The 12,242-nt window shown below is 41.9% G+C and overlaps 1 protein-coding gene and 1 pseudogene across 1 annotated transcript in view; one reads left to right on the top strand and one right to left on the bottom strand.

Annotated features, from left to right (window-relative positions):
• Positions 1-12,242, top strand: part of NHS (NHS actin remodeling regulator) — a 337,315-nt gene that overhangs the window by 303,922 nt on the left and 21,151 nt on the right. The window lies entirely within an intron of this gene.
• Positions 4,114-10,743, bottom strand: LOC125092181 (calcineurin B homologous protein 1-like; annotated as a pseudogene).

The following is a 12,242-nucleotide window of genomic DNA, read 5'->3' as shown; positions in this document are numbered from 1 at the left end:
ACTGTTGGGAATGCAAACTGGTGCTGTCACTGTGAAAAACACTATGGAAGTTCCTCTAAAAATTAAATTAGAATTACCATATAATCCAGTAATTCCACTACTGGGTATTTACCCAAAGAATACAAAAATACTAATTCGAAAAAATATATGTACCCCTTTGTTTACGGCAGTATTATGTACAATAGCCAAATTACGGGAGCAGCCAATTGTCCATCAATAGACACATGGATAAAGAAGAGGTGGTAGATATACATTACTCACCCGTAAAATAAATCAGAGAAAAGCAAATACCATATGATATCACTCATATGCAGAATTTAAGAAATAAAACAAATGAACAAAGAAAAAAGAGAAAAACCAAAAAATAGATTCTTAACTATAGAGAACAAGCTGACGGTTCTCAGAAGGGAGGTGACCGGGGGTAAAAGCAGTGAAGGGGATGAAAGAGTGCACTTGTCATGATGAGCAGCACTGAGTAGTTATGGAATTGTTGAATCACTATATTGTACACCTGAAACTAATATAACATTGTATGTTAACTATACTGGAATTAAAATAAATTTAAAATTAAATTTAAAAAATTTTTAAAAAACAGCATGCATAGTAGAAAAATAAACAAGATCCATCTATATGGAATATTACACAGCCACAAAAAAGATGGCATCATGCCACTTGAGACAATATGGATGGACCTACAGGATATTATGCTAAGCGAAATAAGACTAAGACACATACCATATGATTCACTCATAAGTGGAACCTAAAAAAACCCTCAAATAAATGAATTAACAAAAAGCAGAATCAGACCTATAAATACAGAGAACAAATGAAGATTGCCAGAGGGGAGGGCTGTGGTGGGGGGGTTGGGCAAAGTAGGTGAAGAGGAGAGGAAGATAGAGGCTCCCAGTAATGGAATGAGTGAGTCATAGGAATAAAAGGGACAGCCTAAGGAACAGAGTCAATGGTACTGTAAGAGCAATATAATGATATGATGGTAGCTACACTTGTGGTGAACACAGCATAATGTATAGACTTGTCAAGTCACTATGTTATACACCTGAAGTAATATAACATTGCGTTAACTATACTCAAATAAAAAATGTAAACATGAAGTTAAATGTTTTTTTTAAAGAGGTAAAGCCCAAAAGAGTGTCTACTGTACGCTACCCTTCATGTTAGAGAAAAGGATACAGAAGAAAATATACAGGTATCCATTTATTTGTGTAAAAGAAATAGTCTTTTAAAGAAGAGTCAATTTTGCTATAACATAATATATTCATCCCTAAAAATCTCTACATTATGCAAAATTCCACAATAAAAAACAGAAGGTTTATGGGGGAACATGGGGTACAACACTCAGTAAACCTCAGACACACACACACACAGAGATAGGAACCTAATTTTAAAAAAAGCAGCAACACAATTTTACAACATTAAGTAGTTAAGAAATATAATACAATAAACATGTCACTTTACCTAGAAAAAGCCTTGAAGTTTGCTTGTGGAATGGTGATCAGGATGGCTATAGCTTGTGAATTGGTGCAAAGGGGTAGAAGGCTGTAGTCCCAGGTATGGATGGGCATGACTTCTAAGAAACTGGTGAACCAGGGGGACTCAGAGATGTCTACAGTATGTGCATTTTACATATTCTTACCCAGCTCAGGTCAGCTGGGTATACTTTCTGGGTTCACCTAGAATTTCGCATGCATGAAACTGTCCATAAACAAACACGAAATACTCATGAAACTCCAACTGTTCTCTAAGATATATCAATCACGGTGGCACAAACCTGCTTTTTCAAAACAAGCATTACTGCAAAACTATACAAGAAAGACAAATCGGAAAGTAATGAGATTGATTTACCAACAGGTGGTAAGTGGGAACAGACTAGCAAGAATGGGGGATGGGAAGGAGGTAGTAGAGTCAAGGGAGTGACACTTCTCTGAGTATATTTTTGGGGTAGGTCTAACTCTTAGAACCCAGGTAATGTTTTACATACTAGCCCCCCCAATAAGTAAATAATATGAATCAGAATGTGAGGAGAACCCCAAATGGAAAGCAAACAGCAACAAATAAACCTAACTATATTTCAAATGAATATCATAATCACACTGAAGGAGGTGGGAAAGGAAATAGGTAAACAAGTAACTCTGAAAAGAAGTATTTTTGTTTTGTTTCATTTTAACCAAGAATATTTACTGATGGATTGATGAATATAATTTTAAATAGAATAAGAAGGCACAACCATGAATTCAAATAGTATTCAAACACCAAAAGAGGGAAAAGCCATAAACTTAGGAACTTAAAATATTCAAGTCAAAGAGCCTCTGAGGTACTGAATAGATAAGTATCAGACAATTCTTCCCTTTTGTATGATTCCTGTATTACACCACTTGATCACAAAGCCAGAATGGTACTTCCGTAGAATTTCTCATTCGTTTATACCTCAGCCATCCCACCTGACTGCTCCTCTGTTCCCCATTCCTCTCCCTTTCCTTTGCAGTGATATTCTTCAGCCATTCCCTTCAATTCCTCCCTAAGGAATTGTGTGCACATCTTCCTTCCAAAGCAAGGAAGCAAGCAAGCAAGTGATGAGTCAGGGGAAGTGAGCCACGGGCAGATATACGAATGAACAGATTTGGACATTAGGATGGCAACTGCGTGATTCAATGAGGTCTTTAAGCTGACTTGGGCAAATAAGCTGCTCTGGCTTGCAGAAAGGTCCACAATGCCACATCGTATTGTGCTACCAATGCCAGATCCCATGTTTCTAAGAGGTTAACAGTAATCTACACAAGGAGATACGTAGTCAATGTAACCAGGCAGCTAATGGGACAATACAGTCAATGCTTTGGACCTCCTAGTGTGATCATTTGGCAACCGCAAAAAACTTCAGGATCCTGAGGTCAATCTTTAAATCTCTTGGACAGATAAATTAGGCATAAACCATGTGGCAGAGATGGGAATACAGGAGGCATTTAGGGTGCCCTAGCTCCTTGTTCAGAAACCCATGAGAAAGTCCCCAAGCATACTGTCAGAGAAGCCACTCTGGTGATGACCGTGCCTCCAAGCTGAGCAAACTGCAGGCATGTGGCTATTTTCTGAAGAGGAAGAGTAGCCATATAGGTACTCTGGGTGTGGAGAATCAGAGGCCAGACGTTGAGGGACCTGGGAAAACCACCGAGAAGTTTGGCTTGACACCTTTGACCTTTTAAGATGAACATCTCCATCCAGCAGTCCTTTGATGACAGAGCAGACTGCAGGGGACCAAGAGATGGTCATATTCTCTGACAGAAATGCTGATTCCCCAAAAGTTCCTGGGGATATAACATCCTAGAGGCTTATTTATGAGCAAAAGTAGATAAAAACTACTAGGCCATAGAACAATCTTGCCAAGTTAGATATGTATTTAACAGGCATAGTTGGGGTGCCAGGTAAAAAAAAGAGGAAACTCAGGCATAATAAAAAGCAGGAAGACTGAGTGGCGCCTGGGTGGCTCAGTACGTTAAAGCTTCTGCCTTCGGCTCAGGTCATGATCCCAGGGTCCTGGGATCGAGCCCCGCATCGGGCTCTCTGCTGAGCAGAGAGCCTGTTTCCCTTCCTCTCTCTCTGCCTGCCTCTGCCCAATTGTGATCTGTCAAATAAATAAATAAAATATTAAAAAAAAAAAAGCAGGAAGACTGAAAGATCAAGTGAATGGTATGCCGGGTGACAGAGAAGCAAAGGACATATGGAAGAGTTCGTAGGAGGATGCTGAAACCGAGCTGAGGGGAAGGCAGCGTGGCTGCAGTCTACACCCAGGGAAAGCTAGCTTGGCCGGTTGGCGAGAGTCCTTCCCTCCCTCCCTCCCTTTCTCAGACAGGATCGACAGATAGCATTTGGCAGCATAACTGGGGGAGATGATCTCTGTAAATGGGGAACAGCTGAATGGATACTGAAGAGAAATAGGCTGGATGTGCCATTCTGTCATGTCCTGTTTGACCCAGAGGCGGGTTTGTGTTAACAGAGCACACGTGGGGCTGTCCTGCAATAGCAGTGGTGTCTTGGCAGAAAGGGGGTGATAGGGTGGAGGTGGGGCTGGAAGGAGGACTCTCAAGTTCTAGTTTTTAAATACTAGAGAATGAGGAATTTTTTGGTCAAGAAACTGGATGCTTTCTGTTCTATGCCTACTTTCTCCAAAACCCTAACAAATTTTGCAGACGATATGGCACCATCCCCATCCTGATCAGTCTCCTGGATGGTCCTGTGATGCTGCTCAGTTGCTTCTCTGGGAAATTCGCTCCAGCCATCATGCATAGCCTCTGGACAGCTCATTGTCATCTTTATCCAAATCATATGGCCGAAAAGCAAAGTATAGTTCGTTGCTTCAGAGTTGAGTGGTTCTGGTCCATTCCCATCTTTGCTCTTAGCACTATATTAAGTGGGTTGGAAATGAGCCAGTTTTTATGAATCAGTGCAAGTTTACCTGGTCTTTTCCCTCTGGAAAGAAGGCACTAATGAGCCATCTCCCAGTGGGTTGATGACAAGTTCTGGCATCAACTGGAAATCTTCCCAGCTGAGGGCCCCATTCTCACCTTTGTCCAGGCTGGTGAACTGGCTGTAGAGGCAGGTGATCTGACTGTGGGAAAGGCTGGTCTCCTTGATCTCCTCTAGTTCTTTATTCCACAGTAACGTGGACCCCAAGTGGGAGCTCCCCTAGGAGCAGCTGTACCTGAAGCAACAGTGGAAAGCTAAAGACAAAAGGAACTGTAGACAAATATTGTACTCTCGTGGAAAATTTATTCTTCACAAGAGAATGAACTAAAAATTCTGAAACTACTTTATGTGCAGGATAGGACTGAGCAAATATGTTGTAGATAATGACAATGAGTTTGTTACTGCTAGAGAAAGGAGTTACAAATAAGGAATGGGGAAAGTCTAGAATGAATCCTTTGGTATTAGATTACATCTAAAATATCAGTATAAATTCATACATATTTTCTCAAACACACAGAGAGATATACACATGTATCTACAGACAGATAGGCATAAAATAAACGTGTGTCTATGTGCATGTATGAGTATACAAACATATTTCTTAGCTCTGTCATCTGAGAGGGCCTTAGAAATAATGATACTTTGGTAACCCTGAATACATCTACTGCCCACATCTTCTTTCTTTCTTTCTAAGATTTTATGTATTTATTTGACAGAGAGTGAGAGAGCACAAGCAGGAAGAGTGGCAGGCAGAAGGAGAGGGAGAAGCAGGCTCCCTGCGGAGCAGGGAACCTGATGCAGGGCTCAATCCCGGGACCCTGGGATCACGACCTGAGCCAAAGGCAGGCACTTAACCAACTGAGCCACCCAGGCGCCCTGCTTACATCATTCTAAATGCCATTCTCTAAAAAGATAAACCAGGGATCCCTGGAGAAATTTATTCAAGGACTGGGCCAGGGGAAATGTGAGATAAGCCTAGAATATCTGAATATGCTCAAAAGTAAGAAAGTGCTCAAAAAATAATAGGAAGCATGTCGAAAGGGCACAGAAGCCAACCTGAACGAGCTCCCAATAGCTAAATCTGGGACACTTTGAGCAATAAAATAAAGATAGTAATGGATTATAACTCAGAAAATAAAGATCTGAGTCTATACTGCTATAAGGAAATTGGGATAAATAAATACATGTATGGGGGGTAGTTCTTCCTTACAGAAGAGTTCTAATGAATAAATGTAGAAGTATTGATACAAATTTTAAAAATCACCGTTAGCCAAATATGATAGTAATAATTTTTATGGGCAATAATCATCGATGAATGCTAAAATTAGTTGGGTGAAATTATGTTGAGAAATAGGATGTGTGCATTGTCTCAGAGTTTCTCCCCACAAGATACTTGTTGATTACAAACAGAAAATAGTAATTTTAGCTGCAGAAGCTGACAGCCACCATCTTAGCCAAGTGATCAAAATTAACATTAGTAGCAATAGGGCACAGCTGTATATGAACCTCCTGATATAATGCAATGAGATGACACTTCCATGGAATTCTTGACAAAAATGTTTGACCTCAATCTAACCATAAGAAAAATGTCAGACATCCTTAATTAAGGAACATCCTAGAAAATCATCAGCCAGCACTCTTCAAAAGTGTCAAGGTCATTAAAGCAATGATTGAGGGATTACCACAAACTGAAGGACACTAAGGAGATTTGACAACTAAGTGCAATGTGGGATCCTGGATTGGATCCTGGACCAGAAAAAGAACATTAGTGGGAACTGGTAAATGCCAAGTAAAGCTAATAAATTGGTAAATAGTATTTATCAATTTTAATTTTCTGCTTTCAATAAATGTACTGCGGTTATGTAAAATGTTAACATTAGGAAAAGCTGGACAGAGTATATGGGAATCTTCTCTACTACTTTTGCAACTTCTGTGTAAATATTCAGTTATTTCAAAATACAAAGTTAAAACACACACACACACACACACAGCCATAAATATTCCACAGTTCCTGAGTTGGGACTTGTACCCAGTGCCTATGATAGATATATGGCTTCTGGAGAAAGTAAGTTCAACCAGGACAAGATTAGTTCATAATTTCTTTTCTTTAAATAGCAAAATTCAGAAGACCACAGAGAATCTAATCTAAGATAATTAGAAATTGCTATGGTATATGACACTTTAACCCCTAGGGCCCCCTCATGGCATAGATTCCCATTTGAGGGTGAGCTGCTACGACAGACTGCACAGGGTGTGCAGTCCGTCGTAGGAGCTCACCCTCGTCCTCTGCTGAATGGGCTGTCCAGCTCATCTGTTCTCATCAGTAAGTTACGTTGGTATGGGCCACGAATACTCAAAACATTTACCTGCTCGGCCCCCCGTGCAAGTCTAAGGCAGGCATTCCCGTGAGATCACAGCCAACCTTTCCCACACGGTCCAGAGAGCTGACTGATCAGAGTCAGCACTTGAGCTGAAACATCTCCTATCGCTGCTTTCAGCTTGCAGTCAGGTCCATGGGGACCCTTGGAGTCTAAGTCCCTGCTTAGATTCTGAGGTTTAGATGGAAAGGCATGGAAATCATCCTTCCTCAAATGTGGTAAGATGCTCCAGCAATTTCACCAAGCGTCCCTCTCCAGCTTTTGTCAGTGGTCTGGGGCCAGAATATCTAACAGTCTCTGTGGCAGTGGACGGCAAAGCTTGACATGAGATGCAGCGCTGTGGCAAAGGTTGATCAGGTTCCCGAGGAACACCGAAGCCTAAATCCTAACCATCAGGATGACAGTTAACTCATTCCACCATATGGTGTTAACAATTATCCTCTGTGTCAGGCTTCATAAAATTATCCTGGGAAGAATATCAGGGATTCTTTGTCATTTCATAGCCTGATAGTAGTTTTCTAACTTATCAAACTATGCATCCAGGGATTTTAAAGTAAAAGTCTGTCAAATCACTTTTCTTCTTACCAAGGAGGTGAATCAGAAAGACGGGACATTCCAATGGCCTTACTGGGAAGTAAATGAAGGCAATCACTCAAATGAAGACCCAGACCCCCTTGGTCTTAGTCCAGAGCTATAAACAATGACCATGTTCACTCTTCCATTTTCTATCAAGAAGAAGAAAATAGGTCTTATGAGAAAGCAGCTTCTGAGAACAATGAAACTGTCTTACAGAAGAATGACAAGACTGGGAGTGGAGTTCTGAGCCAAGAGAGGGCTTAAAGACTAGAGTTGGCAGGAGGGGCATTTCAGCTGTATTTGACCTGCCCTGGGATAAAGACCTTCTCACTGCCTCACTCTCTCTCCCGTCCCCAGTTCTATCTCCTCTCATCCAGCCTCTCCCCTCCTTCTTTCTCCATGAGTCCTCACTGGAGATTTCTCATATTCTATTGGTTTATAAGACCGAGACTGAGAAATGCTGACCAAGCTTTTCCTTTGTTGTAAAAGAATTACACATACTACAGTGTCCTAGACAGGTCGTGTTTTGGTTTTATAAAATATCTTCATAGTTTTGCAAGCTCTCTCAGAAATATTCTGTTGTTTTATGGCCTGTCTCAAAATGGTTCTATCCATCCAATTAAGTCTCTCTTGCTTCAGTCTAAGTGCTTTCCTTTATCTCATCCAGTTTGCTCCTTTAAATCAATTACAAAAAATTCTAACATTGGTACGAGAATTTTTTACATAAAAATTCTTCCCTAATCCTGAAACCTTCAATTCCTTCATTCTGCCTAAAGAAATAAGTTCAAATCCTTAGCCCAACTCTCCAGCCTCTGTATGATCTGGTCCTAACATACCTTTCCAGATGGACTGCCCACAAATCCGTTGCACAGACCCTAGACCTCAGCCTAACCAAACTACACGTGCTTCTTGAGAAAATATCCTGCACTCTAAAAACGATATCTCCGCTTGCAATGCCCTCTCTCCCACTGTGGCCTCTTATTTATTCATTTTGAAGAAAATTAACTGACACAAAAATGAGAGACATAATTTCTGCCATACAGAGTACATGGGATAGTAGAGAAAATTGTATATTATTAAGTATAAGGTTTTAGCACCTAACTGGTATGTGGTGTTAGAATAGGGCTGGATGTTAGGATTAAACTTCATGGTAAAGGGAGCATCTGAAAAGGCCTTGAAGGATGGGGTAGAATTTCCATGTGTAAACTGGGAGGAAAAGGATTATAAGCTGAGGAAACCATGAGAGCAAGCTCACACAGACAGGAGAAAATGAAGTGCATATACATAAATTCAAATATTTTGGTTTGGCTGCAGTGCTCCAGTAGACCAGAATTTGAGGACCTTGAATGTCAGACTAAAACGTCTGAATCTATTACACAGACATGGGAAATTAGAAGAGTTTTGAGCACAGAAATAACATGGTCAGAAAGAGCAGTGCTTTATGAAGATACCACGCCATGTGTGTATAGGGTTAACTTCCTCAATTTCTAGAGGTTTCTTCTTGGTATAGTAGGGTTGGAAGAGCCTGACATTAGTTTCAAATGTAAGACTATAGGAGTGGTGATGCCTGTCACATGCTCCATCTAACTCAGCTGTCAGCTCTCACAGACTGGCCGTAAGTAACTTGTGACTTTACTCGTAGCTGCTGTTCTGATATGGGACTCTCCTTGGGACAAGTCAGCACAGCACCTACGACATGCAACTATACAGCTACTGACCCCGGCAGATACTACCCCCCCTCTATACCCATTTTCGAGAATCACCAGAAGCAATTTGCTTTTGAGACGCCATCAGTTCTCCTGTTCCCTGCCATAAGATGCAGGCATCATTATGATCTTGACGTCCCACGGACCATCACACTGGTTCCTTTTTTCCTCATGGCGTGAGGAAGCAGAGGTAGCAAGTACTTTAGATGCCTTAGACACAAGCAAGCCAGGGGTGAAAGCCTGGTACCCCACACTTCAGCAGTCAGGGTCCAGCCAGGAACACAGACTGATCCACAGCAGTTATTTTAACAGACAGAACTCAGTACCGGGAAGGTACTGCAAAACGGACGTAGCAAACGGGAAACGGAGGCAACAGAGACAGTAAGTGCAGAAAGGAGCTGACACACCTAGGACAGAACCTAACAGGGAGCAGCTGGTGAGAGAGAAATGTTATTTTCAGAGTCCCGGCAGAGCGCGGAAGAATAGATGTGCAGCTGACAGACGACAGCCGAATAGGCAGCACAATAGCTAATGACAGCATTAGCCCACGAGCCCCGTTAATATCAAATACTGTGAGAAATAAAGAAAATTCCTTACTGCAGAGTTTAGTTTTGGAATTCTTTCTTTTTAAAACACGGGCCTGGCTGTGGAGCAGTGAATAAAATTACTGCTTTGTACACATCGTTCCGGGATATGCTCAGGTTCACGTTTTCTTGCACACCTGAGACATTCCGCTGCTCTAAGTACAAGCAGACAATGGAGTAGCACTCACAGTAAGACAGAATGAATTACTGACACACACAACAACTTGGATGGATCTCAGAGGCATTATGCTGAGTGAAAGAAGCCAGTATCAAAAGGTATGATTCCACTCATACGACACTTTCAAAAAGACAAAACCATAGTGATGGACAACAGGTTCTTGGTTGCCAGGGGCTAAGGGGGGGGGGTATGACTCTAAAGGGATAGCACAGGGGACCTTTTTGAGGCAATGGAAATGTTCTGAATCCTAATAGTGGGAGGGTTACGTGAGTCTAGGCATGTGATAACACTCAGAGCTATACTAAAAAAAGAGTCAATTAAAAAGGGGGGAAAAGGTAAAAAATAAAGGTGGAACATGCATGGCTTGTGCATAAGAAGGTTTTATCTTTTCTTATTTTTTGAAAACTTTGCTGTGGTAAGGTTAAGTAGGGCCCTACTGAGCTCTTGCCACGACTGGCGTGAGTTACAAGGGAAAAGTGTCCCTTGGAGTGAGGCCAAATCTACGACATGTCTTCAGTTACTGCACAGCTTGGAGCCTCCAGCTGAGGGCAAGGCAGGTGGGCGAGGGAGGAACTCTCCCCGCACCGATGGGCCATGTGGGACTCACGCTGCCTGCTCCTGTGATTTGGGTGAGGGTATTTGTGCCATCTGCAGCAGTTCAAAGCTTTCTTCTTCCCTCCACTTCAAAGCCTGGCCTGCCTTTTTCCCACTCATGTCTTTTATTTGGTGCTAGCAACCTTTGAGGACTGATACTGAATGGCCCTTGGCAGTGACCCCACTAATTGGCAAAGCTGGCCACAGGGGATGAATAAGACACTCACTGGCATCAACATCACACTGATCATGGTCCAGTGGGCCTTGTTTTGTGTTCTCCTTGACAGTCCAGAGCAATTCCTGTGAATAAATGACTGAGCAGCAGCAGGAAGTGGTCTCCCTCCTGGCCTCCCTGGAGCCCTCTTTTCCATTCACATGGGGACTACTGTCCACACAGGCTTCAAAGTAGAATTCTGTTATGCTCAGCACATTTAAATCACTTCATTAATAGAACACCATTAAACAAAGTGTTCCTGAACTTTAAAATACATAAAATCATTTTGCATTCCATCACCCAAAGAATTTTCCTTTGGTTCCAGCTGAGATCAAAAGGAGAGAGAGATTCTTGGCGGCTACATGCTGTCTTTCACAAAGACTCTCTCGCGGTGGAAACTGCGCCATTGCCACTGCATTCAGGTTCTGCTCACTAGGGGCCGATCTCATACCCAAGACATTATCAGACCATCAAGAGGGTGGGATTCCCTTTTGAGTGAACGAGCACATACTCTTGTGTTTGGCTTCTTTCACTCCACATACTTTTTTGAGGTCAATGTTGCATGTATCAATACCGTGTTCTTTTTTATGACTGGGTAGTACTGCATTATAGGAATATGGTAGTCCCCAATTTGTTTATCTGTTCTCTTGTTGGTAGATAATGGAGGTGTTTCTAGTTGTGAGGACTTTGGGGGGGGGGGTCTTTTACAAATTAAGTTGCTATGAATATTTTTGTGCAAGGCTTTTTGTGGTCATATTCATTCTTCTTACCTCCGTATACCTGAGAGGGAATTAGAGGGCAGACATATGCTTACGTTTGTTAGATACTGCCAGTCTCTGAAGTGGCTAGACCATTTTACATGCACCCCATCAATTTATGAGAGTTCTAGTTGCTCTTCCTCTGTGCCAGCACTTGTTATTATTGACCTTTTTAAGTTTAGCCCCTCCAGTACACAGCAGTATGTGATTGGGGTTTTCATTTGAATTTTCCCAATGAGAAATGATGTTGAGGGCTTTTGCATATGCTTATTGGCCTTTTGCATATTTCCTTTAGCCAAGTGCTTCTCAGGAGAATTGAGGAAGTGGTGGTGGCAATATCTGGCAGGGAAGAGAAATAAAGGTATGATTTGGAAAAACAGACTTATCAATGATAAGGCAATTTTTCCCAGTCCTGAATATTTCTGCATTTTGGTGTTTTAGATAGACAGTAATATATAAAGTGGTTAAAAGAAGAACTCAGCCAGCACTTGTTCCTGAATATCTCCCTCTCGGCCTATAACCATTGTTCATAATTCTGCCTCAGTGATGTGTTCCTTTGGGCTTCTCACTAGGAGTTCTCAGCACATTAATGTGAATGCATCTGTGGGCTTCTGTCAAGCCTCACAGCTGGCTGGGGGTGCAGTGGGAAGGGTTTGGGCACTTGGGGGTGCTGCGTTCAGGCCCTCTGGGGAAAGCATGAAGGCCCTAGCTTTCCTGGGAGAGTGGTAGAAAAGGTAACACCAGGAAAGGGAAGAAAGGCTTAGGAGAGAGAGACACA

The sequence above is a fragment of the Lutra lutra genome, chromosome X (genome assembly GCF_902655055.1).
Source record: "Lutra lutra chromosome X, mLutLut1.2, whole genome shotgun sequence".
In the NCBI taxonomy this organism is placed as follows: Eukaryota; Metazoa; Chordata; class Mammalia; order Carnivora; family Mustelidae; genus Lutra; species Lutra lutra.
The sequence above is the reverse complement of the archived record's forward strand: the minus strand, read 5'-3'. Positions and strand labels throughout refer to the sequence as shown.